The sequence below is a fragment of the Oryctolagus cuniculus genome, chromosome 13 (genome assembly GCF_051225735.1).
Source record: "Oryctolagus cuniculus isolate XC-2025 breed Fujian yellow rabbit chromosome 13, ASM5122573v1, whole genome shotgun sequence".
NCBI classification, from domain to species: domain Eukaryota; kingdom Metazoa; phylum Chordata; class Mammalia; order Lagomorpha; family Leporidae; genus Oryctolagus; species Oryctolagus cuniculus.
This window is the reverse complement of record NC_142879.1, coordinates 102,729,683-102,755,556: the sequence shown is the minus strand read 5'-3', so window position 1 is coordinate 102,755,556 and position 25,874 is coordinate 102,729,683. Positions and strand designations below refer to the sequence as shown.

The window sequence follows — 25,874 nt, the reverse complement described above, 5'->3', positions numbered from 1 at the left end:
CAAATGGCCACAAAGGCTAGGGCTGGGCCAGGCCAAAGCCAGCAGCTAGGACCCAAGGACTCAGGGCATCCTCTGCAGCTTTCCCAGGCCATTAGCAGGGAGCTGGATGGGAAGTGGAGCAGCTGGGACACGAACCGGTTCCCATAGGGAATGCCGGCACTGCAGGCAGCAGCTTTACCTGCTATGCCACAGCACCAGCCCTCTCCCCCTAACTTTAATCGGTGCCTGGTATAGCCATGGCAGCGAGCGCTACAGCCCACCCATCACAGGTGCTGCCACTGGACCTTGTGGGTGAATTCTAGGATCCAAAACCGACATGGGGATGAAGAGTGGTCAGGAAGCCATTGTAGACAACTCGGGTTTGCTGACTTTGTCAGTATGGTATCAGAAGAGCCCACCAGGTTTGCAGGCACAGGAGGAGGAAGAAGGATCACTCAATTAGATCACATTTTGCTAAAGGGAAATCACAACCATGCTGGCACCTGACGTCGGATCTCCTTAGGGGAGATTCTGTGTTGTCTTACAGTGGCAACAACACAGACTTTTTAAAAACTTTTTAATGTTTAGATCCTGTAAAGCCAAGTTTCCTGGTAGCGGAAAATGCTTTGAAGACACAAAGTATACTTGTTTTGTAAGCTAAACATCATTATTTTGGAAAAAGAAGAAAAAAAATTGTTTCTTGAAGACTACAGATTCTTTTAGTTAACTCTTAGTTTATTATGTTGCAATAGCCAGTGGAGCAGAGTCTGGTTATTTTGCTACTGCTCGCCTGTCATTTTATCTCTATCTGCTTTCCCATGTACACAACCATTTGATTCTCAAGCAAAAATTGTTCTAAATAAAATGACAAACTTTGATTTTTCAAAAAGATTTATTTATTTGAAAGTCAGAGTTACAGCAAGAGAGGGAGAGGAAGAAGGAGAGAGAGGTCTTTCATCCACTGATTCAATCCCCCAGTTGGCTGTAACGGCCCTGGGCTGGGCCACACTGAAGCCAGGAGCCAGGAGCTTCCTCTAGGTCTCTCATGTAGGTGGTAGAGACCCAAGGACTTGGGCCATCTTCTGCTGCCATCCCAGGCCATTAGCAGGGAGCTGACTCAGAAGTGGAGCACCGGGGAAATGAATTGGTGCCCATATGGGATGCCAGTGTCTCAGGTGGTGGCTTTACCCACTATGATACAATGCCGACCCCCCACACTTTCATTTTATTTTATTTTTTAAAGATTTATTTATTTATTCTTCCAATCCAGCTCTCTGCTGTGGCCTGGGAAAGCAGTAGAAGATGGCCCAAACACTTCAGCCCCTGCACCTGTGTGGGAGACTGGAAGAAGCTCCTGGCTTTCCCAGGCCATAGCAGAGAGCTGGATTGGAAGAGGGGCAGCCGGTACTAGAACCAGCACCCATATGGGATGCCGGCACCATAGGTGGAGGATTAACCTACTGAGCCACAATGCTGCCCCCCAAACTTCTATCTTAGAAAAAAAATAATTGCAGCCAATGCTGTGACATGGAGAGTTAAGCTTCTGCCTGTGGCACCTGCATCCCATTTGGGTACCAGTTCAGGTACCAGCTGCTCCACTTCCAACCCAGCTCCCTGCTAATGGCCTGGGAAAGCAGTGGAAGATGGCTCAGGTGCTTAGGCCCCTGCACTAATGTGGGAGACAGAGGAGGCTCCTGGCTCCTGGCTTTGGCCTGGCCCAGCCCTGGCTGTTGTGGTCGTTTGGGGAGTAGACCAGCAGATGGAGAATCTCTCAAATAAATAAATAAATAAATAAATCTTCAAAAAAAGAAAAAAATAATCAGTGCCTACAAAAGTTGGGCCCAGGTAAGGTAGGTCTGCACGCCAGGCACTGAGAGTCGTGGGTATTGGCAACCAGGGGAAATGATGGGGCTTCCTACGGTGCCTCACGCCATGTTAAGCGATGGAATGTTCTGGACTCACAGTTGTCAGAGGGTGTTCCCTGGACCAGCAGGCTCAGCTGCACCTGGGGAACTTAGACATGCAAATTCCAGGGTCCACCAAGACCCTCGACTCCAGGAGTGGCCCAGCGAGCTGTGCTCTCGGAAGTCCCGGGGGAGCTCTGGCCCAGGTCAAGGGTGAGGACCAGAGGTCAGGTCTGAGCCCCGCAGCCTCCCCCCAGCATTCCAAGCTTTCTCTTCCACTTCATCCCTCTCTCCTCCTCCAATCACATCTCCATCTTGTTGCCGACACTGTCTCGGACGAAGCCTGAGTGACAAGGCTTCTGGCATTGCACTGTATTTTTTTTTTTTTTTTTTTGACAGGCAGAGTGGACAGTGAGATAGAGAGAGAGACAGAGAGAAAGGTCTTCCTTTGCCGTTGGTTCACCCTCCAATGGCCGCCGAGGCTGGTGCGCTGCGCTGATCCGAAGCCAGGAGCCAGGTGCTTCTCCCGGTCTCCCATGCAGGTGCAGAGCCCAAGAACTCGGGCCATCCTCCACTGCCTTCCCGGGCCACAGCAGAGAGCTGGCCTGGAAGAGGGGCAACCGGGACAGAATCCGGTGCCCAGACCGGGACTAGAACCCGATGTACCAGCGCTGCAGGCGGAGGATTAGCCTAGTGAGCTGCGGCACTGGCCCGCACTGTATTTTGAAAAGCTACAGGTGGGACTCAGAAGAATGGACCCCCCACAGCCTCTCTCTTCAGCTGTGGTGCGCCCCACTAAGTCCCCCTTCTTCCATGGCCTCCTCTCTGGAAGCATGCACCTGCAGCCTCCTGTTAGCTGGTGTATGACCAGCACCACGCAGTTCAGCTCCTAGGAGCTAATGTTCCACAGTGGTCCCGGGGGCTTCTCCAGGCTGCTTGCCTCTCCGTGCAGACTTTAATGCAGGACTTAACACAGGTCGGGAAGTAGCCACGTGCTGACTACTGATGTCCGGCCAGCAGCGACCAAAAAGGCACCGAGTGTCAGTTACACTGAGACTTGGAAGCAGGTACTTCAAAGAGCTCACAGAGATGGAATAAAAGATGTTCACTTTTGGTGCAAAACATTTTAAATTTGTACATAGTGTACACACTACACATTTTCCCACAAACTTCTAGAAGATACTTTCTGTGCACGGACTTCAAATACTTTTGCACCAAAATAAATTAATCTTTAAAAAATATATAGATATATATTTGAGGAGAGAGATATTCACACACACACACACACCTGCCGTTCACTGGTTCACTGCCCCAGATGATTGCGGCAATGACCAAGTCTGACATTGGAGCAGGAACTCAGTCCAGGTCCTCCATGTGGGTTGGAGGAATCCAATCACCTGAGCCATCACTACTGCTTCCCAGAATCCCCTTGTGTGGGCAGTTCGAGTCCCGGCTGCTCCACTTCCGATCCAGCTCTCTGCTATGCCCTGGGAAAGCACTGGAAGATGGCCCGAGTGCTTGGGCCCCTGCACCTACGTGGGAGACCCAGAAGAAGCTCCTGGCTCCTGGTTTAGGATCGGCTCAGCTCCAGTGGTTGTGGCCATTTGGAGAGTGAACCAGCGGATGGAAGACCCTCCCCCACCCCTTTCGCTCTCCCTCTCCTTCTCTCTCTGTGTAACTCTGAATTTCAAATAAATAAATAAATATTTTTTAAAAAAACCTCACCTTCTGAAAAGTCAAAGCTAAATCCCAAGGACCTAAAGCCCTCCCACCAGCCCCACATAATTAGCTCTAGTCTCCACCCACAATCCATCAACCGTCACAATACAAGACTTTGAGGGCAAAGGGCGCCATGAGTTTTGGGAAGCCAAATCCTGCAAGCCCCTGATAGAAGGCAGCAGACACCTCCTGCACCTCCATCTCCGCACCATCGCTCAGCCTGCTCTGGATCCCAAACTTATCCAGCTTCCCACAGCTCGCCTGAGCGAGCTTCCTCCCAAAGGAAGGCCGAGCGGAGCCGAGCATGGGATGTGGTGTCCACCAGTGGACGGCTGGGCCTTGAGCATCAACAGGCAATGGGACTGGGGGAAGATGCCCAGCCTGGGCCCCCCAAAGGGGAAGTTCAGGTTGAGGAAGAGTGTGACAACCAAAGATCCAAGGGGCAGGCAGGAGCGATAAGCGGTTGACCTGGGATCAAGCGCCTGGGGCCTGGGACAAGACCACAGAGGCAGTGCAGAGTTCAGCAGATGCAGCCACAGGCAGCACTAATGCCCCCAGCACAGCGCCTCAGCAGGTCTTGGCCAACGGCCTCCCCCACACTTCCTGCCAGAGCAGATGCTGGCCAGGGTGTGGGCTGGACTGGGGCTGAGCGAGAGAACCGGGCAAGCGGCAGACTGCCGACTGCTGGGGCACGCATCAGGTGGGCTGATACGGGATCTGCTATTTTCCAAGCCTCTTGGGAGAGCATAGCATCTTTCTCTGGTTCTCAAAGGCTTTCCTGATCTAGTTCCACGGTCCCTTCTCCACGTCACCCTGTTCCCCACAGGGGACAGCTGAATCCCTCCCCATGCTTTCATCTAACGTTGTTGAATCCAACCCAAGATTTTGACAACTCGCAACAAAAACGAAAGCTGCTTTGAGGTGTGGGCACAGCACCTCCACACACACACACACACGCACACACACGCACACGCACACACAGCTGGAGTTTCCTGCCCAATTTGCTCACGCTGGTGGCTTCATGACAAAGAGGAAATCTCTTATCGACTGCTAGGGCAGCAAAACCTGTACAAAGAACAGAGGTCTGTGTTTCTGTAGCCACAGGGGACCACTGGGCTGGGGAGTCTTTTATTTTCCATTGTGACTGTTCCAAAGATGACAAGCTCAGCAGGAAATCCTGGGTCCTATAAATATAGAGAGATTCCCCCCACGGCTGGTCCTGTGTAGACCTAATCAAATCCTACATCATCACCCGAGCGTATCCACCACGGAGAGAAGAAGAAAAACATGACCCAGATCGCCAAGGACTGCACACAGCTTGGCTTGGGACAGCGTGTCCAGGGGAGAGGAAGCTGTGGAAGTGGTTAGTGCAAGGAACAGTGGGGCAGGGAGCTAGCAGGAAGCCGGGCGTTTAAGGAACTGTTTTATTTTCATAGCTTAGCTGAGTTCATGTTGGTTGCTTTTTTAGGTCTGATCAAAAAGGAAGGCTTTTGATCTGTAAGTCAATCTTTTCTAGACTTTGAAGTCAAAGCACACGGAGTCCTGATACCACTGTGAACCCACGATTGATGGGCTGAGCCCCCGCCCAAGGCCCCAGCAGACCAGGCCCCACCAGGACCGAGTCACTCATGCTGAATGTCCCGTGATCAGAACGTGAAACGTGAAGGAAGCAAATGCGTCCCTAAACAGACCAGCTGTTCCCGGAGACAGAAGATTCCAGTCTAACGCGTCAGTATAAGGAAGCCCCCCACCTCATCTCCACTTGAACCCTTACCAAAGGGCACCTGGAAGTAAGTTGATGTAAACCAACCAGCCTTGAGCTTGTCCCCACTTTACAAAATCCGGAGTGCCATCAGTGCCTGGTGCTGGCTCTCGTCTCACCTTGTAGAGTGGAGGCTGCTCCTGTTCATGAACTATTAATAAAAACCAATTAGATCAGTTTGGTTTTTATCTATTTGGTTTTTTGGAATTTGCTGGAATTTCCCCATTAAGAATTTCCTAAGCTCCTATTAAGTCAACTACATTCATAAGCATAGTCTTGTCTACACAGCAGGCCAGATGAACTTTCTTCACTGAATTAATTTCTTTGATGTTATCCCCTTTGGCCTTATAAAGGAGTCACTCCCTTGAGGACGCCACACCTCAGCCGCCTGCAGGGAGGCCATCTCCTGGGGGCCTGGAGTGCCAGAGCTGCTGTGTTGTGATGGACTGCAGGTGCAGTCAGGGTCTGCAGGTGGCTTCCAGAAGCTTCTATCTGACAGCCAGTGAGAAACCGGGACCCTCCATCTGCAGTCCCAAACAGCTCATTTCCCTGAGAGCTTACAAAAAGATTCCAAGCTCTAGGAAGGACTCCAACGTGGTGGCTACCTTGACTGTGTTTCTCTATTACAAACGCAACCTTCTCCATACGTGTGCTTCTGGAAGGCGTATGATATTACACAGGGTGGATTTTGCTAACCGGGATTGCCTAATTGTCCTCCACGGCTCCACCATGTGGGAGAAGGGCCAGGCCCCTCCTCCTGACCAGCACTGATCTGAATTCATCGCTGCTCATTAACGAAGGTAAACATCTTTCCATGCGAGGATTTATCAGCCACGTGGTTTTCCTCCCGTGCCTTTCTGTATCTTTTGCATATTTAATCCTTTAAAGATGATCTATTTGAAAGGCAGAATGACAGAGACCTACAAACAACTCATTTGCTCATTCACTTCCCAAATTCCTGCAACAGCCAGGGCTGGGCCAGGCCGAAACAGGGAGCCTGGAACTCGTTTTGGGGCTCCCCTGAGGGTGGCGGGACCGAAGGACTTGCTGCCCCCCAGAGTATGCATCAGGAAGCAGGAAGTGGGAATGGACCCAGGGCTTGGACCCGGGTTCTCAGATATGGGACGTGGGTGTCCCAAGTGGCCTTAACCACAGGACCAAACGCCCACCCCCCTGCTTATCTTTTTAAACATTGATTCTTAGATTTTTTTTATCTTGAATATGAATCCTTCTATTGTATATATTGCAAAAACACGAGGGCAAGTCCTGACGTATCAAAATCTCTCGAACTGCACAGTTTTCTGGAGCGTGTTGATGATTTTCTGGTCATACAGAAGCTTTCCACTTTGATGTGGCATCGGATTGATTAATTTGTGTGTGTTTCGATTTTGACCGTTTTTAATGGCTCCCTGACCCTGCGTGATGAAAGATCTTCCCTGTGCTCGCTTGTAATAATTCCACAGTCTCGCCCGGATGCTTTTGCTTTATCCCTTCTGGAGCTGATTTGGAAGCATCCAGTCCTGCACGGTGCACGTGAGCCTGCCCCCGGCCAGTTCCCTGTTGCTGAACCAGCCAGCCTCATGCTAGCGGGTTTCCCAGGAGTGCCCGTCCTGTGGGCCCTCCCCTCTCCTGCCCTTCAGGGCCACACACTCTCCTAACTTGTCCTGTCTGTCCCCTCTCCTCGACCTCTCAACGTCGGAACGTCTCTGTGTTCTCCTTCCCCTGTCCCGCAGGGACCCGGGCTCTATACAATGTCCACCACGGTTCCCCCCATTCCGTCTCCAGCCCGAATGTCTCTCCTGGGCCACGCCTCTGTATACTCCACTTCCTGCCTAAGATTTCTCCCGGAACAATCCATAGCCACCACACAGCGAGCATGGTCCAGACGGAACCCCGGCTTCTCCGGCCCTGGTGCACGTCTGTTTCTCCCCGATCATCTCCGTCCAGTCCTCTGGCTCAGACCAGCAACTGGGGGCAGAGCCACGGCTCAAACCCAGGTGCTGTGACACGGGACATGGGCTGCCCACACAGCCTCTGAGCCACAGCACCAGACACCAGCTGCTGTCCGCCCAGGGCCCCTTGCTGGGCGCTGTTGACCTTCATCTCCCTGGCCACGCCTCTGCTGACTCACTCTTATGCCTCTGCACGGCATCTCCACTTGCTTCCTCTCCCACGAAGCAATGGTCTCCTAAAGACACGCTCACGTGGGGTGGGCCTTGGGCCCAGCAATTAAAGTCTCCACTTGGAACGCCTGCCCGTCATATCTGAGTGAGTCCAATCCTGCCCATGTGCACTCTGGAGACAGCGGGTGATGGTTCAAGTACTTGGGTCCCTGCCACCCACATGGGAGACCTGGATGGAGGCCTGAGTGCCTGGCTTTGGCCTGGCCCAGCCCTGGATGGTGTGGCCATTTGGGGAGAGAACCAACATATAGGAAATCTCTCCCCCCACCCTCATTCTCTACCTTTCAAATAAAATGAAAATTCATAACTAAAAAAATTAAATCAAAAGTATGTCACTGTATTCCCTGCTTGAAACAGCTCCATGGCTTCCCATTGTACTTAGAATATTCCAGACTTTGGGGCCAGCGCTGTGGCGCAGCAGGTTAACTCCCTGGCCTGAAGTTCCAGCATCCCTATGGGCACTGGTTTGAGACCCGGCTGCTCCACTTCTGATCCAGCTCTCTGCTATGACCTGGGAAAGCAGTAGAAGATGGTCCAAGGGCTTGGGCCCCTGCACCTGCATGAGAGACCTGGAGAAAGCTCCTGGCTCCTGGCTTCAGATGAGCACAGCTCCAGCCGTTTCGGCCAATTGGGGAGTGAGCCATCAGATGGAGGACCTTTCTCTCTCTCTCTCTGCTTCTCCTCTCTCTGTGTAACTCTGACTTTCTAATAAATAAGTAAATATTTTAAAAAATGAATATTCCGGCCGGCGCTGCGGCTCACTAGGCTAATCCTCCGCCTAGCAGCGCCGGCACACCGGGTTCTAGTCCCGGTTGGGGCGCCAGATTCTGTCCCGGTTGCCCCTCTTCCAGGCCAGCTCTCTGCTGTGGCCAGGGAGTGCAGTGGAGGATGGCCCAGGTGCTTGGGCCCTGCACCCCATGGGAGACCAGGAAAAGCACCTGGCTCCTGGCTCCTGCCATCGGATCAGCGCGGTGCGCCGGCCGCAGCGCGCCGGCCGCGGCGGCCATTGGAGGGTGAACCAACGGCAAAGGAAGACCTTTCTCTCTGTCTCTCTCTCTCTCACTGTCCACTCTGCCTGTCAAAAAAAAATAAAAAAAAAAATAAAAAAAAAGAATATTCCAGACTTCTTCCCTGGCTCACTGCCCACCCTCATCCAAGGCCACTCTCCACCTTGCTCCCTGGCTTCCTGAACAAACCCAGATCTGTCCCAGGGCCACCGTCACCAGGTACCAGAACCCTGGTGGTCCAGCAGCCGGTTCTATCACAGTGCCGGAGGCCCAGGATCCTAAATCGAGTTATTCTTATAAATGGGACACTGCGGGAAGGGGGCTGGGAAAGGCCCCACAGCTTAAAGCCCCACGCTCCAATGCCTGCCTGCAAAACCGAATATCCACAGTAAGGTGCTTGTCTGTAACAGCAATGCACCGTCACCTCTTTGTCACCAGTCGGAGAGACCATCTCAGCCCGAGAGCCGTGTGGGGCAGCCACGGGAGTGTCCCCAGATCACCAAACCGCTCCAGCCATGGCTCGGGCTGTGGCAAGAACTGCCACGCTGTGTCGGTGGGATCTCTCTTGCAGAAGTAGAATCTGAGAATCCACAGGGGTTGCCTCGGCTGTGCTTGGACATCCAGCTCTGCGCTGTGCTCTGAGCGACCTCTCTGTCCCTTGAGGCTTTCCCACAGGCTACGGTGCAGGGTTGGGACTGTTTAGGACTGTGCCTATAAAATCCTCCAGGACACCAGACGCCCTGGTCGCACGTCAGTGTCTGTCTGGGGCTCCAGAAGGCCCTGCTTTGCCTCCCAAGGGGGATCCGGGCAGAGACACTTTGTGGAGTTAGCTGCTCTTATGCAGATAAGTCAGGGATTCTCTTATCTCCAAGGACACAGCAGGACAGCGAGTCACCTCCCAGGAGACCTGGAGAGTGTCAGAGAGGAAGGAGAAGCCCCCTGGGCCTCACTGGGTAAACAGCTCAGAGCAGGCACCATTGCACATTCTCCCACATCTTGGGGCTCTCCCTCCCAGCAGAGGGAGGGAGCTGGGGAGAGGCCTGCCCACCTGCAACACCCGGACAGCACCATTCCTGGGGTCCTCAGCACCTGCCACCAACTCCCCCTGCTTCCGGGAGTCGGTAGGAGGCGAGTGTTCCACACAGCTGTGGATGGCATGGTGGGAGGCCCACTGAGGCCTCTGTCCCATGCAGTCTCCAAATGCTTTATGAGCAGTGGTGAGCCCACACTTTCATCTGCTCGTGGCGCAGTGGGCTAAGCCGCCATCTGCAACGGCCGCATCGCATACAGATATCAGTTCGAGTCCCGGTTGCTCCGCTTCCAATCCAGCTCCCTGCTAATGTGTCTGGGAAAGCAGCGGAGGATGGCGCAAGTGCTTAGGTTAGGTCCCTGGGTGGAGTTCCTGGCTCCTGGCTTCCACCTGGCCCAGCCCCAGCCATTGCAGCCACTTGCAGAGTGACCCAGTGCAGGGAAACTCTTTCTTTCTCTTTGTCTCTCCTTCTCTGTCTTTCAAATAAATGAAGCGATCGTTAAAACCAAACTTCATCCTTCCCCAGACTTCTGCCTGGCTTTGCACCCTAAGCATTCGATCAATGGCTCCTAATTAGCTCAGTGGCAGCGGCTTCTCACACACAAATGAGTCCTGTGGGGCAGGGACATTCTGTTAAACAAAAATCCAATCTTCCTTTCCAACCGGGCTTGTCTGAGCTCCTAACCGCATAACCTCTGGTTGAGACCCTCAAGGGAAAAGGCAGGCACATAGGAGTCCCGGTCGCTGACACATGTCACTCGCGGCCACCGTGAAGTCCAAACACGAGAGGCACCCAAACCCAAAACTGCTTTAAAAGGATGTATTTGTTAAAAGATTTATTTATTTATTTTAAAGGCAGAGTTACAGAGAGGCAGAGGCAGAGAGAGAGAGAGAGAGAGAGAGAATCTTCCATCCACTGGTTCACTCCCCAATTGGCCACAATGGCCTGGAGCTGAGACGATCCGAAGCCAGGAACCAGGAGCTTCTTCTGGGTCTCCCATGTGGGTGCAGGGACCCAAGGACTTGGGCTATCTTCTACTGCTTTCCCAGGCCACAGCAGAGAGCTGGATCGGAAGTGGAGCAGCTGGGACTTGAACTGGCGCTCATATGGGATGCTGGCACTGCAGACGGCGACTTTACCCACTACACCACAGCACCGGCCCCTAAAAGGATATTTTTATGATAATCTGCTTTTAAAAAAGTCATCAGGCTGTTGTGTGAGGTAAGGAACAACCTGCCACAGGCCAGTGGTGCTGGGTGGCTGCAAATGGCTGGTCAGTGATGTCACGGTGACCCTGACCTTGGGATGAGGACGGGGTGGGGGTGGATGCCATGAAAATCTCAGAAAGCCATGGAACAAAGGTCACTGATAGCTGGACAGGGGCTGAAGATCCAGGGGCTACAGGAGATACCCCAGACAGCAGGGCTGGGCGCCAGCCAGACCATGCTGGGGGCTGGGGAAGGGGGGAACCTCTGAGCAGGGCTAATGGGAACCCTCACACAAACAGAAATGGATTTCTGGTTTGGGGAGAGAGAACTGAGGGAGATACGAATTGTGGTATCATCATCATTATTATTGTAAAGCCTTTGATTTTCAGACTAGCTTCAGAGTTTCTAAAAACTTGCCATGAGTGCACATGCCCACACCCACCTACCAATGCTGATGCACTGCTATCATCTAGTTTCTCTCACTTGTTTGTCTTTTTGCATTTTTCCTGGTTTTTTCCTCTTCCTGATTTTTGATGACCTTGACAATTCTGCAGAGGACAGAGCCACTGCAGGTCCCTGGGAGAAAGCTTGATGCAGAGTAGAGAGGGCAGGGGCACAGGAGGGAGGGGAAGGAGGGGGTAGAGAGTCACCAAGGGACAGGACAGGAGGAAGAGAAGTGACAGGGGTGGGAAGGGGTAGGGCGCGGGAGGTCGGTTATGAAGGACTCAGTGCGTCCCAGGACATGGGCTGCCTGGTTCCCTTCCATCTTGTCTCTTAACTCCTCATGGCCCAGGACGGGGTGGGGGGTGACCAGCACGACACCAGGGATGCACATGCCTGGGGACCCATGGGGAGACTTGGGAGACGTGACAAAGGTAAAAGCAAGATCCTCATCAGACTGCAAATTGTTTCTTCCAACATGACTTCCTCTGCTTGGCCTTGATCAGAACTTTCTACCTCGAACGTCCCCTCTCCTGATCACAGACAATAAACATCCAACTTCCTTGTCCTATCATTAGGCTCTAATCCTAAACAGGACTCGGGCCCTGGGAGCTTCGGCTTCCAGAGGCCATTTGAAGACATCCATTGAAAGACAAAACTAGGGGCCGCCGCTGTGGCGCAGTGGGTTAACACCCTGGCCCGAAGCGCCAGCATCCCATATGGACGCCGGTTCAAGTCCCAGCTGCACCTCTTCCGATCCAGCTCTCTGCTATGGCCTGGGAAAGCAGTGGAAGATGGCCCAAGTCCTTGGGCCCCTGCATCCAGGTCACCCACATGGAACCCAAGTATTTGAGCCATCACCTGCTGCCTCCCCAGGTGTGCCTTAGCAAGAAGATAGAATTGGGACCAGAGCTGGGATTTGAACCCAGGCGCTGTGTGTGACCGGGGTCAGGGCTTGGGTCAGCACCTTCCGTGAGTCCCTGAGCCAGGCGGATTGATTGTCACAGCTGTGCCGGCAGAGGGACACGGCTGGGTCGGGTGGTGACCGAGTGCCGAGTCCCGGAGGGGAGAATCGATGCTGTGCGTGTGCCAGGGGCTTGGCTTGGTATCACCGAGAGCCAGCAGCTGAGCCCAGCTCATCTTTGTACACAGGGTCTCGCTCAAACAGCACCCGAGTACCTGTGCGCTTTGTAGTCTAACGCCGACGCCTGCAGTCTGTGTGCTACTGAAGAGGTGACCTCAGGATCTCAGAAAGACACTTGGTTGTGGCCCAGTCCCCTGCTGGGCAACACTCCTGCAGGGAGCAGGAGGAAGTGAGTTGGAGTCTGGTCCCTCGCTCTGTGTTGTGAGGGTGTGTTTTTTTACAAAAGATGAGACCCTCCCCACACACATCAAAAAAAACAAATTCCGAGTGAAACCCTAACCCTACAGCCTCTCACTTTCTTAGTGTCTGTAATTAGAACAGTCTTCCGACTGAAATAAGGCATTCATTTGTCAGGTTGATCTTTGGGCAAAATACTTTGTTCTTATTATTCCTGGGAAGGCAGAGTGGCAGAGAGAGCTAGGTAGAGAGAAGGCTTCCATCCACTGGTTCGGGACCACAGTAGCCAGGGCTGGGCCGGCCCGAAGCCAGGAGCCAGGAACTCCATCTGGGACTCCCCACATGCGTGGCAGGAACTCAGTATTTGAGCCATCGCCTGCTGCCTCCTAGGCGCATGAGCAGGAACTTGTATGGGAATTGGAGGCAGAGGAGAGACTGGGTCTCAGGCACTCCAACAGGGGATGCAGGCTTCCCAAGCAACATCGTCTGCTCAACACCTTCCTTATTTTGTGTTCCTGGTGGTACAGGTGGCCAGCAGAAATTACCCGGATAATTGTGGAGGGGGTGAGTAGCTGCCTGTTGTGTATCTCCCACTACTCGAAGTTAAGCTCCCCGAGAGTAGGTGGTCACTGCTGGCATGTATTTGTTGAATGAATGAATGAATTCAGAGTCCCCACCAGAGATGGCCAGAGCGTCTGGAAGGTTCTGAGCAGTTACAAGGGGCAGTGTAGGGGTTCAGGGTGCCTCAGGGGTGGAGGGTGCAGGACCACCACCTGACCGCCTCGGTCGCCCTGGAGCTGGAGCCCGGGGCCAGCCTAGGGGAGTGATCGCGGCTCAGGGCAGAGGCACTCGGGGTTCAAAGGCCCCAGCTGTTTCCAATTCCAGAGGCCTCCAACCACACTTCTCAAATAAAGGCGCGTGAAAAGCAAACAGGGAGTGGACCGAAGCCATGTTCTCTAAGATAAATACGTCCAGCTCCTCTCACGCAGCTGACAGCAATCAGGGCAAGGCTGCCGGAGCACCAACCATGCAGCCGCTCACGGCCATTCTTGTTCTTTCTGGAAACCCCCAAGCCACGGATCTCTGAGGAGGAAGTGCACACCACAGTGGACAGAATCCCAGACTGGAACCGCCATGTTCCCATCTCATCCTCATCCCACCGTCCCCTCTCGGACATCACAGCGTTTCGTCTGTAAATATTTCTGGCCATGCATCAAAAAGAAGACACTGAAGACATGATTGAAATATAATAGCCAGCCCTGAGAATGAATAATAATTGCTTCGTGTCATCAATTACGTGGTCAGTATACCCGTTTCCAATTATCTCATAAATATCTCATCATGGCCTTACATCTTGTTTATTTGAACTGGGAGTCACAGAAGGTCTATGGGTTGCAATCGCTTGTAGGTCTTTAAGTTTCCTTTCCAGAAGTGAGGAATATCCAGCCCATGAGCCGGGCCACATGAAGCCCGTGAAATCATTGGGTCTGGCCCCCTCCACAGCAGCCATGCAGGTGGGACTTGAAATTCAATCAGTCTGTAGCAGGCTCATTATTAAGTTGATCATTTTGTATGGCCCGCGAATGATGTCATCCATATCCAAATGGCCCTTGATAGAAAATGGTTCCCTATGCAGTAGAAAATGGCCCAAGTTCTTGGGCCCCTGCACCCGCGTGGGAGACCCGGAAGAAGCTCCTGGCTCCTGGCTTCGGGTCGGCGCAGCTCCGGCTGTTGTGGCCATTTGGGGAGTGAACCAGCGGATGGAAGACCTGTCTCTCTGCCTCTCCTTCTCTCTCTGTGTAACTGACTTTCAAAGAAATAAACCTTTAAAAAGAAAAATGGTTCCCTACCCCTGCTATAGGTTCTTCTCTCTAGTCTCTGCTTTAAAAAAATTTTTTTAAATCCCCTGCCATTGATTAATTGAAGAATCCATTTCTCTGTGGAATTTTTCACAGTCTGGAATTTGTTTGCAACATAAGCGCAGAATTCAGACTCTTCTGCATTTTTCTTTCACTTATCCAACCCAACAGATAAGTGTTGAGAGCCTGCTCAACACTTGGGAAATGGGACAGCCAACAGAACCCCCCGCCCCATCTTCATGGATGTCACATTTCAGCTCTGGCTTCGCAGACACACAGCATTCACATGGGGGAGCAGGCTCTGCAGGGTCCAGTCACAGCCGGGTGTATTTCTGAGTTTGGTAGGCTTGCAACCTAACTGCATAATCACACCCATTTCTCCTCGCAGGGACGCTGGAGAAGAGGACCGGCCTCGCCCACAGCTTTTGAGCCTTCTCCCATCTGATGAGCACAGACTATCGCCAGCATGACTTCTTGGTGTACTTTTTCGCTTTATTTTAGGAGTGAGGTTAAGCATCACTTTTGCGTTTCAATATTTTGGGGGCTGGCGGTGTGACAAGCCGGTTAAGCTGGAACTGTGACACCACCTCTCATACGGGAGCATGCTTCCAGTCCCGGCTGCTCTGCTTCTGATCCAGCTTCCTGCTAAGGAGCCTGGAAGGCAGCAGAGGACAACGCAAGTGCCTGGACCCGTACTGCCCATGTGGGAGACTGGGGTGAAGTTCCAGTGGACAGATCCCTCCTCTCCCTCTCCATAACTCTGCCTTTCAAATAAACAAATATTTTAAAAGAAAATGACCACAGAACCTCAGCGCTTGCCATGTCTGAGCTCGGGACTTGCTCATCGCACAGTATGGACCAGCTAAGACCAGGTTCCCTCGGTGCCCAAGCTTCCGGGGCCACCCGGACTCGCGTGTCTACTGCCCCTGGGTCAGGGGACGGGGTTACGCCAACACGCACATGCGCACTTGAAGGCTCTCACTCACGTCATCCTGGCCACGTGAGTCCTCCAGCTCACCTGAAACCAGGCAGTGGGCACTGCGACTCCTAGAAGGAGTTGTAGCTTGCAGGATTATGTCTGAGCCTTTGCTTGTGTTTAGGTGAAGAGCTACTTCTCTATGCAGTCCAGTCCTTGGCTTTCCCGACCCAAGCACTAGTGGATGTCCCTGGCTGGGCTGTGTGGTCATCGTGGGACTCTGGGAGGGGCAGGTGCTCAGGAGAGGCAGCAGGAACTCCCCAAAGCGCCACGGCCTCCCGGGTCCCAGCCCTCGGCGCGGTAACAGCTGCTCCCAAGCCCGACGAGGCTTGTCACCCAGCTTCCTTGGGCGCAACATACGGAATAAATGCAGAATCTGGGGTTGGTCACTTTTATATGAAAATAAATGATCTGTATCCTGCAGAGCCAGAAAAGGTGCTGTTTGTTTAGACAGTGGGCTTTTTTTGCAGATTGAGCAAAGCCAATGGATCTTGGAACTTTCCACATAAACAATGAGGGAATTAAAATAAACCCTCACAGAGCCTAAGAGATAGGAACATTCCCCTCGGCACGAACTTCGGGCTAATTGTTATTTCTAAAAATGTAAACGAAATCCATTTATGCCCAGTCAGCAGCTGGAGGCCAGGAGGAAGCCGGTACCTGCCTTGTGTTTTTGGAGAAAAGAAATGCGATCCGTGTTTGCGTGCTTGATTTTTTTTTTTTTTTTTTTTTGTGCTTGCCAGACTATAATCTGTCTTCAGTTACATCAGGTAGTGGGCATTGTGTTTGGAGATTTGTCTATGTGGAGTAAGAGAAGCATGGATCTTTTGGGAACCTAAGAACGAAACCAGCATTCACTGGACCTCACTGGAAGGAAGCCTATGGGCACAGCACCTCCGGGAACTCCTGGAGTGGCAGGAGTTGGGGCCCTACCTGCCAGACTCTCAGCACTGCAGCAAAGCAGGTAAAGCCGCCGCCTGCAGGGCCGGCATCCCATAGTGGCACTGGTTTGAGTCCCGGCTGCTCCACTTCCGATCCAGCTCTCTGCTATGGCCTGGGAAGGCAGCAGAAGATGGCCCAAGTGCTTGGGCCCCTGCACCCACATGGGAGACCTGGAAGAAGCTCCTGGCTCCTGACTTCAGATCAGCGCAGCTCCGGCCATTGTGGCCAATTGGGGAGGGAACCATCGGATGGAAGACCTCTCTCTCTCTCTCTCTCTCTCTCCCTCTCTCTCCCCCTCTCCCTCTCTCTCCCTCCTCCACACGTGCTCTGTGACTGCCATATTCTGCCGTCACCATAGGCCAAACCAACAGAGCCACCTGTTCTTGAACTGAGAACCCCAAAACCGTGAGCCAGTATAGGCCCTTTCCTTCGCAAGTTGGCTGTCGGTGTCGTTGTCGTTACGGTATCAAAAAGCTACTACTACTGCAGCCGAAGACCGTCTTTCCAGCTGACCATGGCAGGCAAGGCTGCAGGGGCGAAGGAGCTATTAAAGTGCCGGGTGTATTTCGGGTATCCAGGTCATGAGGTCACGGAAGACATGGACAGGACAAACAGAGACTGTGGATGATAACTTCTTATCCTCAGCTGTGGTGGCCTGGGAGAGCAGTGCATGGGCCACTGTACCCCTGGCACCCCAGCCTGGGGGACCCCTGTTACGTGGGACCTGTCCTTGTAGACACCGGCCACCCTGGCCACAGGAGCGTACCACAGACGTCACGGACTTGGGGCCCAGTTAGGGGAGCTGGTTGGAGTCTTCACTGTTTGTTAGCTTTGCTTCTGGGAAGCAAATTTTCTCTGCCCATCCCCCCCGAGCCCAGGCTGCTCCCATAGCCCAAGGAAGATATGGGGACAGTGCCATGTTCCTGGGGCCTGCCATCCACCCTCACCCCTGCTGGGACTAAGCTACAGACCCCAAGCTACGAGCCCTCCTCAGTCCCAGCCACAAGCAGTCTGCAGTCAGCCAGTCACCCCCAGGCCCATGCTCTGTGCCCGGCCACCCACGACACGCGCCTGCATGGTGTGCGCCCTGCACCTGCTGCTGTTGCTGTGGGGAAAACGCCCACTGCGTGTCTCCAGCAGCACCATTGCTGACACAGCCACACAGGAGGCACTTTTAGCACCACCGCTGTGTGCACCGCATCCTCCCAGGCTTTTGCAGTACCGTGCATGGCTCCCGGGGTCGGCACGACTCTCTGTCCCCACCACCGAAGACAGACGAACCCTGAGCAGTCCGATGTTGAATAACGGGGTGGAACCAGTGACATCCAGCTTCCCCAGAAATGAAAGTCTGGAAGCAGATGGCCTTGTGACTGAATTCCAGCAAATTCTTATGCAAGCCCTAACACCAACTCTTCCAAAGTTAGTCTCAAAAAAATTGGAAAGGAGGGAATTCTTCCAAACTCATTCTATAAGACACCAAAGGCAGCACAAGGACACAATAAAAAGAGAAAATTGGAGACCAATATCCCCGGTGAACGGAAATGCAGAAATTCTCAATAAAATCCTATTAAATCCTACAGTGCATCAAGAAATAAGTCAAGGGGCCAGTGCTGTGATGTAACAGGTAAGGCTGCCACCTGCAGTGCCGGCATCCCATATGGACACTGGTTCGAGTCTCAGCTGCTCCACTTCTGATCCAGCTCTCTGCTATGGCTCGGGAAATCAGTGGAAGATGGCCCAAGTCCTTGGACCCCTGCACCCGCATGGGAGAGCCAGAAGAAGCTCCTGGCTCCTGGCTTCAGATCGGTGTAGCTTTGGCCATTGTGGCCATCTGGGGAATGAACCAGCAGATGGAAGACCTCTCTCTCTCTCTCTCTCTCTCTCTCTGCCTCTCTGTAACTCTGCCTTTCAAACAAATAAAGTCAATCTTTAAAAAGAGAAAAGAAAGAAATCAAGTGAGATTCATCTCTGGGCTTCAGGGATGGTTCAACATGCACGAATCAATAAATGTTGCACGTCCCATCAATAGGACGTGGATAAAATCATGTGGCACCTCAACAGATGCAGAAAAACGACATTCAGAAATGTGCATGGTGAAAACCCGGATCAAGCATCAGTGTGATAGGAGGTAGACACACCCCCAGCCATCCTCATACAGAAAGAGAAAAAGTCAAAAGCATTTCCTGTAGGATCTATAACAAGACAAAGCATCTGCTCTCTCCTCTGTTACACCCAGTGCAGTGCTGGGAGTTTTGATCAGAGCAATGAGGCCAGAGGAAGGAATAAAACACAAACAGATCACAAGGAAGGCAAATCATCCCTGTTTGCAGATGGTAGAATTCTCTACAGAGCAAATCCCACAAGCTCCATCAAAAGACTGTTGGAACCGATAAACAAACTCGGTGAAGTTGTGGAACACAAAGCTGACAAAGATGCAGAGCATTTCATTATACCAATAAGAAACCTGATGAGAAAGAAATCATAAAAGCAATTCCACTATGAAGATTGGGGGCCCATATAGGATGGGCACCAGTTCGAGTCCTTGCTGTTCCACTTCCTATCCGGTTCTCTGCTATGGCCTGGGAAAGCAGTAGAAGATGGCCCAAATACTTGGGCCCCTGCACCTGCACAGGAGACCTGGAGGAGGCTCCTGGCTCCTGGCTTCAGTTCAGCACAGCTCCGGCCATTGCAGCCAACGGGGGAGTGAACTAGCAGATGGAGGACCTCTCTCTCTCTCTCTCTCTCTCTCTCTCTCTCTCTCTCTGCCTCTCCTTCCTCTGTGTGTAACTCTGATTTTCAAATAAATAAATATTTAAAAAAAGAAAAGCTACAAAGGCAGTAAAACAGGTAGGAATAAGTTTACCCAACCGAGTCAGATTTCAATGAAATTCACAATGAAAACTACAAAACATTGGGGCAAGAAATTGCATCACACACACACACACACACACACACACACACACACGGAGAGACTTCCTTTCTACGTGGACTGGAAGTCCTAGCATTGTAGGAGAAACTGAGGCCCAGAGTAGCCCAGAGTAGCAGGTACGTGGCCTAAGGTCACCAGACAGGGCACCAGTCTCCTGGCCCAGCCCAAGGCTCTGTCCCGCACACCAACGTCTTCTCGAAGAACAGTGTTTGCCCAACAGGGTGCTCTGTTCCCGGACCCAAGCATCAGCAAGGCCAGAGAGCTGACCCAACACCAGGGAGCTGTGGCCTGGATTTTTCTGGATAAGGCCAACCGGAGCACAGCTGCTCACCTCGAGGGCGGACGCTGTCCATTACCCATCCCCCTCGTGGGCCACCCGTCTCGGGCTGGAGGTAGCTCTGGAGTGCAGGGAGAGGCCAGTGTGTGTTGTAGGGACACAGCTGGGGTTCCCGCCTGACCTCTGAGCTGGGGGCAGGGGCACGTCTGCTCCTGGCTCTGCCACATGCTGGTCTACACTCAGGCTACAGGTCAGCTTCTCTGTTCCTCAAAGTCATCAGGAAAACAAGGGCAGTGACCGTGACCTCACAGAGTAGTGAAAGCCCAAGTGGAGGTTTTTGATTTTTAAATTTGTTTTTAACTGTGTATTTATTTTAGAGACAGAAACAGACAGACAGAACTTCTATATGCTGCTCCATTTCCCAAATATCTACAAGGACTAGGACTGGGCCAGGCTGAAGCCAGGAGCTGGAAGTTCACCTGGGAGCTTGAACCCTCACCGCTGCCTCCCAGGGGCTGCACGGGGCAGGAAGCCAGGAGTGAAATCCAGGAGCCCTGAGGTGGGATGCGGGGGTCTTAGGTTGACACGCGTGTGTGAATGTGTACGCACCCAGCACAGGAAGTGCTCGGTGGCACATGGCGTTAAGACCACCGTTTTGGGACACAACAGTCTAGAGTGTTCAAGGCCCGAAGTCAAGGTTGCTATGAGAACAGAACGCAGTCGTTGCCAACTCCCGTTGCAAGTTCAAGGTAAACTGTCTTCTCCGTGGCTGGCAGAGGCAGCACAGGTGGGTGTGGTCCTCCCCTTCACTCAGCTTTCAGAGAGGGAGGGAGGATGAGGAACCATGAGGTTGCTCTCCTTAACCCCCAGGGGGATGCCCTGGGCAGGTGTGTTCTATTCAGCCCAGAAGCACACCTGACCGTGCCCCACGTGAGCATCGTGCTTGCTCAGCTGCCGGGAACCCGGCTAGGGTCATCCACGAGACAGCCGACAGAACCAAATGCAGCCAGCACCGTGACTCAATAAGCTAATCCTCTGCCTGCGGTGCCGGCACACCAGGTTCTAGTCCCGGTCGGGGTTCCGGATTCTGTCCCGGTTGCCCCTCTTCCAGGCCAGCTCTCTGCTGTGGCCCGGGAGTGCAGTGGAGGATGGCCCAAGTGCTTGGGCCCTGCGCCCCATGGGAGACCAGGAGAAGCACCTGGCTCCCAGCTTTGGATCAGCCCAGTGCTCCAGCCGCAGCAGCCATTGGGGGGTGAACCAATGGCAAAGGAAGACCTTTCTCTCTGTCCCTCTCTCTCACTGTCCACTCTGCCTGTCCAAAAAAAAAGAATCAAATGCAAACGGCAGGCACAAGTTGGGGGCCTGCAGAAGAGGGAGGGGCCGTCCCCCCAGGGTAAATCAGCAACGCAGCCGTGCTGAGCGCCCACGAGCAGGCAGGACGGGTCTCGAGCCCTCCTTCCCCCACTTCACTGCCTGCCCCCAAATCGTGGCTCAACTTCTGAGCCCTCAATGTCGTCCCTCTGGAGCTCCGGGTTCCCTGGTGTCTGGGTTGGATTTCCTGAACTTGGGCGGATTAAACTCGATGAGTCACAGGGTCTTCCCAGGATGGGATGTTTTCTGGTGTAGGGAAAACCATCCAGGACGGTCCGAAAGGCAGAAGCAACCCTGGGACCTGACAGCAGGGAAGGCAAACCCTGCCCTGCCCAGGAGGAAGCAGCTCTCACTGCCAGGGGGGCTTTGGGGGCCTTGTTTTCTCACCATCTGTCAGCAACCTCGGGGTCTCCTGTTTCTGCGGCCACAGAACACCCATCTTCCGGGTGGATGCATTCGTGGACTTGATGTTGCTTCCTCTCACCTGGCCTCCCTCGCTCCCCAGGGGAAGCCATGCTGCTGGCCCCAGGGGCTCCTCCCGGCTTCCACCAAGGTACTGGAGATACATTGCAGCCTTGGGAGGAGAAGCCAGTGTCCCTCGTCCGTGCAGGGACCTGGTACTGCAACCCTGCCCCTGCACTCACAGCCGTGAGGAGGGAGCTCAGAATACACAGCAAACAGACTCGGGCCCCCCACTCCTCTCTCGCACCTCTGCTGCCAAGTCCAAGTAATCCCCAGGCTCCCTCATTCCTTAGGACTTTTCCCTGGGGACCTCAATCACTCATAATTTTTTTTATTTTAAAGTTTTGGGAAGGCCTACCTTGCCAGGTGTACTGGTCAGCTTTTTGTGACTACAACAAAATACCCAAGGCAACTCACTATATGAAAAGGTTTTCGGAACTCACAGTTTCGGAGACTCAAGTTCAAGCTGGAGTGGGCTCCGTTCGCTTTGTGTCTGGTGAGGCCGGCAGATGGCCAGGGCAGAGTGTGGGTGGATGACCACACAGGTCAGCCAAGAAACAGAGGAAGCAGCTGGGTCCAACTCGGGCTTTTATACCCAACTCTTCCGCAAGAGTGATACTCTATTTTTTTTTAAGATGTATTTATTCATTTGAAAGAGTTACAGAGAGAGAGGAGAAACAGAGAGAGGGAGAGAGAAAGAGAGAACAAGAGAAAGAGAGAGAATCTTCCATCTCCTGGTTTACTCCCTGAATGGCTGCAATGGCCAGGGCTAGGGCAGGCCAAAGCCAGGAGCTTCTTCTGGGTCTCCCACGTGGGTGTAGGGGCCCAAGCACTTGGGCCATCTTCTGCTGCTTTCCCAGGCGCATTAGCAGGGAGCTGGATTGGAAGAGCCAGGACACGAACCAGTGCCCACAGGTGATGCTGGCGCTGACAGAGGCTTTACCCACAATGCCACACTACTGGCCCCAAGAATGATAATGTGAGGGCAGATGCCCAGTGGCCTAAGGCACTCCCACCTCCTGATCACCAGATGTAGATTCAGTGTCTACCTTCTCAGAACCACTGACCTGTGACTTTGGGGTTTAAACTTCTGAATGATGGGGCTGGCGCTGTGACACAGCAGGTTAAGCTGCCAGCATCCCATAAGGGCACCAGTTCGAGTCCTGGCTGCTCCACTTCCGATCCCTGCAAATGCCTGGAAAAGCAGCAGAAGATGATGGCCCAGGTGCTTGGGCCCCTGCACCCATGTGGGAGACCCAGAGGGAGTTCCAGGCTCCTTAGCTCCCCCTGGCCCAGCCCAGGCTGATGGAGCTATCTGGGAAATGAGCGCTCTCTCTCTCTCTCTTTCTCTCTCTCTCTCTTTCTCTCTCTGCCTTTCAAATGGAAAACTCAACCTTAAAAAAATTTTGCATAAGCTCAGGAGCCAACTCGTATTGAAACCACAGTCCCCAGTCCTCACACAGAAACCCTCAGAGGGGGTACAGGCAGAGCAGGGGCTGGTGCCGGTGCCCGCCCCTCGGCCGTCTCATCTCGCAGACAGACAGCTGTGCTGAGGCCACGCACGTCCCTCCACTGCCTGCTGGACAGAGCTGGGTGTTGGCCAGCTCTGTGCAGAGTGCAGCGTGGCCACGAGGAGAGTGACTTCGGGGGCGGTGGTCCCCAGGGCGTCTCCTGTGTGGGCAGAAGCAAGATGCACAGTCCAGGATCTGGCGGTTAAGGGTCTTCTTGGTCGGCTCCCTGGGATTGTGGGACGATGCAGAATTGTCCTGAGGGTCTGGGGCCCTGGGCAGGGCTGCCTCCTCCTCATGCTGGGCTTTGGAAGTTTGCTGGGCAGCGTGGGAAGCCCCAAGCCCTCTCTGCCTTTTTTGGAAGCAGGGAGCTCGGGTTGATGCTCTTGGGAGAGATACGGGGGAGAGCGCACTTTTCCTTAGCCAGCGCGGAGGCCAGTGGGGGTGGGGCCTGGCTTGGGGCTCTGCAGCTGGGGGCCCGGTGCCAATTTTCCCTGCAGGGGCATCTGCCGCGTGCACGCCACTGGGCCAAGAACCTGACACGGAACACTCGGGACGCTGGGACGAGAGACCTGCAGAACCTCGACTCCATCTATTCCCTTGGGTCTTTCTTCCCTGTTCTTTCCAAGCCCAACCCCAGCGCAGCCCAGAAGCAGCCCTGTGTCCCTGGTTGCCACCGTGCCAGGCATCCAGTTTCCTGTCGGTTCCAGAGGTTTCCTTCCGTGCCAGGGCGGCCCAGAAGGCAGACAGATCAGAGAGAGAGAGGGAGCGAGAGCGAGAGAGCGGGCGCACAGCCCCGCGTCTCCCCTTGTCCGACGATGGATGCTTTCGCCATCTGCTTTCAATGAAGTGTGGGCTTGGGTACATATGATGGAAAGGGAAACGGAAAAACCATCGGGGTCGCTCCTGCAAAAACAATCATTATTCCGCCCCGCCCCGAAATGAGCTCCCAGGAGCTTCCGGGCACAGATCACATCCCTATTCATGGAATGTTGGACTCACCCAGCCGTTAAGAAGACAGTCCCTGAACACAGCCAGCCAGGGTCCTCCAGCGGGGCTGTGCAATCTGACGCCAGCCTGCCTGCTTTCTCTCCGCCTTTAAGGATGGCGCCAGGGCTGGGGAGGTGGACTCAGTTACCACGGAAGCCAACCCAGAACCTGAGCCCGCCAAGGCTTGGAGAGTCAGCTGCCCCTGGGGCCACTGCGCGCCCGCCGGGGCCTGGCCAGCATCGTCCGGATCCTCAGAGCGCACGCGCACCCAGCAACTCACTTCCTGTCCCTCCATCCGTGCCCTGCGTGGGAGACCGAAACTCCAGGAGTCCACGGTTAGCCAAAGAGAGCAGGACACACAAAGGACCCGCACTCAGCCAGGAGTGGATGGAAGGGACGAGGGGAGGCTCTCCGAATGTGTCCGGTCTTTCCCCCTCCCCAGAAGGCTGTGTGGATTTGCACACGTAGGCTCATTGCAATGCTGGGCGTGGTGTGCATGCACATGTGCACACGTGTGCGCGTCTGTGTGCATCAAAGCCCCGCCTTCTCCCCTCGCCCACCGATGGCTGCCCTGAGACACCCATTTCCGTCGTCCCTCCTCGGATGCCACAATGTCTGAGAGGCGGGCCTCACCTGGGCGCTGAGTCCCACGGGGCCCGGTGATCACGCAGAGAGCAGACGTGCGTGGCGGCGCGGTCCCAGCCGTGGCGTGGGTGGGAAACGCCTCCTCACGTGGGTTGGGGTGCACTGTGGGCGCCAGCCGCCTTCCTCCTGGGGGGGGTCTCCCTGAGGGGTCTGACTGAGACGCCCATCTTGGTTCATCTGCTGCTGCTCTCACAAAGTGCCTGAGACCAGGTAATGGATAAAGAACAGAGCAGAGCTCAAGGTCTGCAGGCCAGGAAATCTAAGAGCATGGTGCCAGCTACAGGTGCGGGCCTTCTGCTGAGTCAGCCCACGGCCAGGAGCATCCCACAGAGGGAGGAGCATCCCACAGAGGGAGGAGCATCCCACAGAGGGGGAGCATCCCACAGAGGGGGGAGCATCCCACAGAGAGGGAGCATCCCACAGAGGGGAGCATCCCACAGAGGGGGGAGCATCCCACAGAGGGGGAGCATCCCACAGAGGGGAGCATCCCACAGAGGGGGGAGCATCCCACAGAGGGAGGAGCATCCCACAGAGGGGGAGCATCCCACAGAGGGAGGAGCATCCCACAGAGGGGGAGCATCCCACAGAGGGGGGAGCATCCCACAGAGGGAGGAGCATCCCACAGAGGGGGAGCATCCCACAGAGGGGAGCATCCCACAGAGGGGGAGCATCCCACAGAGGGAGGAGCATCCCACAGAGGGGGAGCATCCCACAGAGGGGGGAGCATCCCACAGAGGGGAGCATCCCACAGAGGGGGGAGCATCCCACAGAGGGGAGCATCCCACAGAGGGGGAGCATCCCACAGAGGGGAGCATCCCACAGAGGGAGGAGCATCCCACAGAGGGGGAGCATCCCACAGAGGGAGGAGCATCCCACAGAGGGGGGAGCATCCCACAGAGGGGGAGCATCCCACAGAGGGGGGAGCATCCCACAGAGGGAGGAGCATCCCACAGAGGGGGAGCATCCCACAGAGGGAGGAGCATCCCACAGAGGGAGGAGCATCCCACAGAGGGGAGCATCCCACAGAGGGGAAGCATCCCACAGAGGGGAGCACCCCACAGAGGGGGAGCATCCCACAGAGGGAGGAGCATCCCACAGAGGGGGGAGCATCCCACAGAGGGGAGCATCCCACAGAGGGAGGAGCATCCCACAGCAGGGAGGAGCATCCCACAGAGGGAAGAGCATCCCACAGAGGGGGGAGCATCCCACAGAGGGAGGAGCATCCCACAGAGGGGAGCATCCCACAGAGGGGAGGCATCCCACAGAGGGGGAGCATCCCACAGAGGGGAGCATCCCACAGAGGGGAGCACCCCACAGAGGGAGGAGCATCCCACAGAGGGGGAGCATCCCACAGAGGGGG

General features: G+C 54.3%; 1 long non-coding RNA gene across 1 annotated transcript; it reads right to left on the bottom strand.

Annotated features, from left to right (window-relative positions):
• Window positions 1-10,405: 10,405 nt before the first annotated feature.
• On the bottom strand, window positions 10,406-24,129 carry LOC127483595 (uncharacterized). The gene is made up of 2 exons (XR_007910031.3): window positions 23,882-24,129; window positions 10,406-10,747 (listed from the first exon to the last, which is right to left on the bottom strand). It is a non-coding gene; the product is annotated as an uncharacterized LOC127483595 (long non-coding RNA).
• Between the last annotated feature and the right edge of the window lie 1,745 nt (window positions 24,130-25,874).